This window comes from Chelonoidis abingdonii, chromosome 12, assembly GCF_003597395.2.
Source record: "Chelonoidis abingdonii isolate Lonesome George chromosome 12, CheloAbing_2.0, whole genome shotgun sequence".
NCBI lineage: Eukaryota > Metazoa > Chordata > Testudines > Testudinidae > Chelonoidis > Chelonoidis abingdonii.
The window spans coordinates 1,425,433-1,432,186 of record NC_133780.1 but is presented as its reverse complement, the minus strand read 5'-3'; positions in this window follow the sequence as shown (position 1 = coordinate 1,432,186).

Genomic DNA, 6,754 nt, shown 5'->3' with positions numbered 1-6,754 from the left:
GGTTCTGTTCAAAAATAGTGCGTTCTTTTACACATTAAAGAACATTAGCCCATTGTCATTCAAACGTCCTAACTGCCCATGAGGGTATATCCATACCATCCCACCACAGACTTGGTTTTCAGAAGTCGAACTTCGGGGATGCTCCAGAGCTGCCTCTGAGTATCTTGCCACACATGTTGGTGGAGCTTCTTTTAAATCCTCTATTCAGCGCAGACTGTCTGTCAGCGCCTAGAATCGGATGTAACCTGCCGGGTCATAGGAACTCCATGCGCAGCTGGCGGGGTATGATTGCAGGGTCCCCGGTACCCATTACTCCCCTCTTAAACACTGTTGGCATGGCCTTTCGTGGCGTCCCACACGAGGGTGGCAAAACGTGACCTGTCCGAAAGGGACAAAGGCAGCACTATTACACTAAGGAAGCCAGCATGGGGGTGGGGAAGGAAAGGGGAGAAGGCACAGTTCCATTCATCTCAGGGAATTGTGAAGAGCATGTTCAGAAGTGGAGCTGATGGTAATATGTATGTCTGTCTCTCTTGCTGTAACAGCACTGGCTTTCTGCAATGACCCGGGGCAAAAAGCGACCCCTATCCCCGCCCTTACCCTGCACAAGGACCGTTCTCAGTTCATGCCGGTTAAGTTCAAGCCTACACTGCACCAGACCATTGGAGTGAGCTGCAGTTCCAAGGGAGGAGAATGGCGTTATTACGGGAAAGGTAGTTTACCTGAAGGACAGGGAGTCCACGCGCAAGGTAACCCGCAAAATAATGCCATTCACTAAATATAACCTTGTGATCTGAGGTGGCTCTCCTTCCCAACCATATAACCTGCACTCACTCGGTCCCAGACGCGGAAGAAAGTGGCGAGGAAGAGAAGACTCGGGGGTGACTGTTTTTATATCTCAGTTGCTGACTGCTGTTGAAGGGTGAGGAGGGAACCACAGTTCCAGCTTAGGGTGTTTCTTCCTTTCCTCCTCCATCATTCCCAATCAGAAGTGCAGCAAGTTATGACCTCAGTGTCAGCCCAGTATAGTGACCTAGAAGCCAAAATCTGCTCGCTTGTTCTATTGGTGATACCCCCCAGCTGCTCCGAATCTAGCTTGCTTAAACCAAACCAACCAGCTACACGCCTTCCTTATCAGTTCTGTCTCCATCTCCAATTGTCACTGGGAACAGATGGGACCTGACCCTGTTTTACCCGTAACTTTACACTTTAGCTGTCAAAGAATTTGTACACTGAAGTAAGTATGAGCCGACAAGATAATATATCTTGAACCGGTCGCTATATAAGGGTAAAATAACTCCCACGCTTTGCTATTGGCGCGATGGTTTTGCCAGCCCCCACATCGCAATAGTGATCCCTCCCTAGTATGCAAATTTAAATCCAACAACAAGGTGGTTCGTCTTTTGTTCCCGTCGTGGATTTAATCCTTTCGTCCACCCTCCCTCAAACGTGCCCCCAGGGGTATTACTAGTCTCGCTACTGTGTGAGTGACAGCACCCCACACAATGGGGGCCTGGATCTCAGTTGTGAGCCTCTTGACGTCCTCCACTTGTATATAAACATATTGAGACTAAGCCCAAAACTAGTAGCGTGCTAATCATTCTTTGGATCTTGTTCAGGTGTTTGGAATAAGCTGGCGGCCGGGTCCTGCTTCCATGGGGTTGAGGCGGGAGAAAGGGAGTGGTTCAGCCAGAGGAGCAGCCAGGGCTACCCAAGTGACATCCTTTGTGTCTGTGGATTTGATTGACTTACCCTTGAGGGCCCACAGAGCATTTCTTCCTGTGGGTCCTCTTGCCTCAGAAGATCCTCTTTGCTGATTCCTCTTGCGGTGCCCCCTATAGGTCTAAGACACCGCCTTTAGCCCCAGTTTCTTTGTTGCCAACAAATGCGCCTCATTAAGATCCCTCCATTTGCCAAAATCACTCTTCTATTCTTTTTTTCCCTATTTCAATCATTAATTCATGAGCTAGATCTATTTTTAACAGTATTTGAGTAACTTTTTCTCTGGCTTGCTTATGATTGTACGGGATCATTAATCCTCTATGTTGTGATACGATGGTATGAAAATGTGGGCACTTAAGTTCCAGCTTGTCAACAACAGAGGAATTGTTAGCATCTAGAGGCATTGGTTTTCATTTAAAAGAAAAATAAAATATTGAACACTTTATTTCTGTACCACAGTTCCCCAACGTGGGATCCTACATTCAGAACTCCTTTCTAGATAGCAAATTATAACGCCCGTTGTTCCACTCTGAGCAGTTGCAAAAGAGCCCCAAGAAGTTTAAAGCAGATGCGTCGGGTACAGCAGGAATTGCGTTAGCCTATACTGATTCTTTCCTATAACTATGCTGCGCATGAACCGTCCGCCCACCTTAGAGGACTTGCCTGGTGGCAGTGGGAATAATTCAGACTCCTTTCATAGAAGCTCAGTCCCTGACCTCTTGACGATAAAGGAGAGTCTCTGCCCTTTATCTTGCCCTCGCCTCAACAATCCCAATGAGACTATTGATAAGTATCCATGCTCCAAGTACCGGGCTCTTCCCTCCCCACTAATCCTCCTCTCAACTTTTCTCTCTCCTCTTTTCGAGAGGCTCTTCCCCCCACTCCTTCTGCGTCCCTCCTCCCCTTAACCCTCTCACCTTCTCTCCTTCAATCTTCCTAGTTATTTCCCCCTGTTCGCCCCAGCTTTTCTCTTCCCTCTCCCCTCTTCTTGCCTCCCCTCGCTATTGTCTCAGTGCCAGATCCACTCATCCTCTTCTTCTCTCCATCTGCTTCTCCTCGCACCACTCTCCTCCATGTCAGGGTTTCCCCACCTTTCCTCTTATAGCTCATCCTCTCTCTTACTCCCACCAAGCTGTTCAGCACTACTGAATTCTCGCACCCCTCCGCTTCTCCCTTTAGCTACTCCACCCTCCTAGCGTCCAGAATCGCTCACCTCCTGGTCGCCATATGATACACTCAACATATAACGAGCTACCACATGCTCACCCACATCGCAGGTTACTAGAAATTCACCCCTCGCTAACCACAGAGAGGGCATCCATTTCTTGCTCCACCATTTCCCCATATCCCTGTCTTCTCCACACAGCACCTCTCTCTGCCAATCGCTCCTTCAGTTTTACCTTTCTCCTCTTTTCCGTCTCTCTCGCTCACTTCCAAATGTTCCATCATCCTTCGTCCTTTATTCTTAATTTCCATCAATTTTGTAACCACGATCTTATTCATTTTTATAGTTTAGAGGTGCCGCACGACCTCGCCTCCAGCGTCGGAGTCACACCTCTCCCCAATCTACGCGTCTTATGTCTCTGGTCTTCTAGCTGTTATCTGTGGGAGCCTCGCAAATTCGCCCATTTTTACAGTCGCGCTCCGTCGTGCTGAAGTGAGACTTCTACGCAGACATCCCCACTTGGCGCGCGAGTGTCTCGTCAGGTACTCTTGCGTCCTTCCTACCACGTCTGTGTACAGAAGCGCGGCGTTCACACCAACATGACTGCGAGTTACTCGCGGCAAAGAGGCTCGCGACACCGTCCTAACGTGGAGCCGCATCCTGTCCCCGGCCCCCCGTCGGGTGGTCTTTGTGGGTGGGCGTCCAAGGCTCTTGCGCGCGGCGCGGTGACCCAAGGTGCCACTAGATACCCGCGCCTCGCGCCTGCCGCTGGCTGGAATGCCGGACATGGCCGTAGTTCTACCAGCCCGGACAAGTCTACGGTGGCGTGTTTGCATATGACGGCCGCCGTTGCGTCCGAATCTCTCTTTGACCGACCATGAGGACGGAGCAGATTTGGTGGCCTCGATTCGAGGCTCCAATCGAATAAGTGTCATACATAGTGAGCTACGTTAGCCCAACGAGTGTCATGCTGAACAGTCCGAGGCGTCAGGTCGTTCAAGGTGTCAACAGGTGCGTGAGGAAGACTGAGCAGTGGGTTGACAGTTGAGGGTGCCGGGGGTTGTTGGGGATGCTGTCGTGGGCTATCCATTCCCTGTCTCTCGCGAGTGGCGGAGCTTGGATGGGCGGTTATTTTAGGCGCAGAGGGAGCGGCGGCGTGCCTGTGGTGGTCTAGGAGGGTTTGCGCAGAATGTGAGGGAACACTTCCGCGTGCGCACGAGGCTGGGGGGTAGTGAGGAGTACGCTCCCAATATTCATTCGAAGGTGAGATGAGCGTGAGTAGTGAAACTAATAGGCGAGGGGCTGCGTACCGCGTAGCGGGTGTTTTTCCTGAATGGACTGAAATGTTACCCTAACTAGTAAATCATTTGAGTGAGATGGTCTATCTACTCTCTGGAGCTTGGTTTTCAAACGCTTCCTGGGCTGGGGGTGAGGGGGGGCTTGCCCCAGGGTATGTGGTTATCGTGTTACGTTCGTGGGCCTGTTGATTGGGATATGGTGTATATTGGATCCGCGGCACGCTATAAGTGTTTTGACGGGGGCCGCGAGCCATAGGGCCTGAGTGGGTGAATGGGGTGAAAAGAGACTACAAGATAAAGCTTTTTGCTCTTTCCATTACAAGTAGTCCATGGTTCAGTTAACTGGAGCTTCCTAGGTAACAGGAGGCAGAGGCAGCTAAGGGGAAGGGGCGCGGGATGCGCCCGATTAGGCCTGGGGCCCAGATGTAAGCTAGCTGGAGAGCTCCTGTGGTTTTGTATTTATAGTATGGCCGACTGCCTCCTCCTTCCAAGTAGGAGGTTTAGGCATGCACGCTCGTGGTCGAGATTATGAGAGTTCCCAATTCTGCACGGCTCAGTTGCTTATAAGGGGGCGGGCAATTCTTTCAGCCGCAAATCTTCCCCGTTTTCACTTTCCCTCTCGCTGTTTTCCACGGGCCTCGCATGGAGCCCCAGCATCCTGCCTCCTACTTGTTAACATTTTGAGGCGCCTGGAAGCTGAAGCAAATAAAGCCAGCGAGCTTCTTACTTCTTCCTCACCGTCGAAATTCGTGGCCGGCGAGAATTAAAAAAAAACTAAAAAAACCCTCCTCCATCTACTCCACAACTCTTGAGCAGTAGGCCTTGGTCGGGAGCAGGTACTCCGCCTAAGCGCCAGACCTGCTTGGGAATCCTCCTTACCCTGAATCCGTTTTGAGCTTTTCGATGGTTCTCAGTCTACTCTAAATATACGACGGATCACTACCTTTGATTATCAGTGTCCATGATTTACATTAATTCATCAACAATCTACTGGCTGGTCCTCGGACAGAGAAGTGACGTCAATGGTCGGTGCTTTTCCCTGGTGAACGGTGTTAAAAGACCACACTCAAGTCTCGCGACTGTACACACCCCGCAGAGATATAGTCGGAGCTGTGACGGCAAATAAAGCCAGAACGCTTACTGTATTGCGCGGTCACGCTACCGGCATGCCGACGCCCGCCCAGCCCCCCCTCTGTTTACTCCAATCTGCTGACGATCAGGACTATACCTGCCGTATCCAGATGCTAACTCAGTTGGCAGTTTTGCTCTCTGGAACCCGGCGGTTAGGCTTCGCAGGGCCCATAGCGCGGAGGGGCTGAGAGATGACACCATCCTGCCCAGTGGGTTCACTTGTGGAAGCCTGGAAACAGCCACGCCCTACGTTAAATTCATGCCATTGCGGGACGGTTCCATCAGTTGGGGGCCGCAGAGTGCGAGCGCGAGAAGTTGGATTGTGTTGAGCACAGGGGACAGGGCCCTAGGAGAGCCCTCTGATACGAGCTACTGTGGGGGGGCTGGCGGGCGTTCTGTTGCTGAACTCATGGTGGTGGAGTCCTCCAGGTATGAAACGCGAGTGGTCACTGCTGATTACTGGATGGGGGCTATGAGTAGCGAGTGTGAGTACACTGATTGCTACCATCTGGCAAGTGGCGACACCATGGGACTCCTGGCCCCTACCCCATGCAGCTCACTCATCTGTGGGTTACAGCTTAGGACCAGTTAGGGCGGTCTCTGGTAATGGGGGCGGTCCCTGCCAGCATGGAGGGTTTGCTGGGAAGCCGTGCGCTATGAGCGAGGGAAGATGGGGACCTGAACCGCCACCCCCTTCGCACTCATGATTACTTGAGCTGTGGGCTTGCTCGCCTTCTGGTTCATGGCGTCGGTGGCGAGGGAGACACGGCAACGCACAGGCTCTGGGTGGTTGACTGGTGAGCTTTGGGGATTAGGGCGGTGCAAGGTCTGGATCCCCTGAGCTGCTAAGGAGCCTGACACATAGCGGCTGATACTGGCTCACTGACCCGTTCAGTCAGCAGGATTGTGACTGTTAACTCGTGAAGTGGTCCTCCAGTAATAGGAATGCTGTTGAGGCCGATGGCACCCCTTTGCACCTCCCCACTCGCTATAGTCCGTCTCACCGTCCCGCGTGATGCGCGGCATCGATCGTAGGTCCAATCTACACCTCTTGTGCCTGGAGGAAGATGGCACCTTGTCTACAAGGTGCTGGACGAACGCCCTAACGAGAGCAGGGTAAATTGAGTATGCGATCTACATGCGTCATAGCGGCCGAGAACTGTCCTTTGGCTCGTTTCCTCTTCCGGGTGGCCTCCTGTTACTAGTGGAGACTGGCAAGGTGGAGACGCCAGGCGGCCTGTGGAATACAGTGCATGTAGCTTTGGGCATATGGCCGCTCAGCGCTTTCCGACATGCTGCAGGAGCTGCGCCTTCATTGGGCTTACAGTTAGTTGCAGTCGCTATATGTGGGCTCGGTGCACTCATATCAAAATAAAACCGGATCATAGTCCTGCCTAAGAGCCCCTACAAACTTTAATCACTGTCCCGTGCGGGAGAG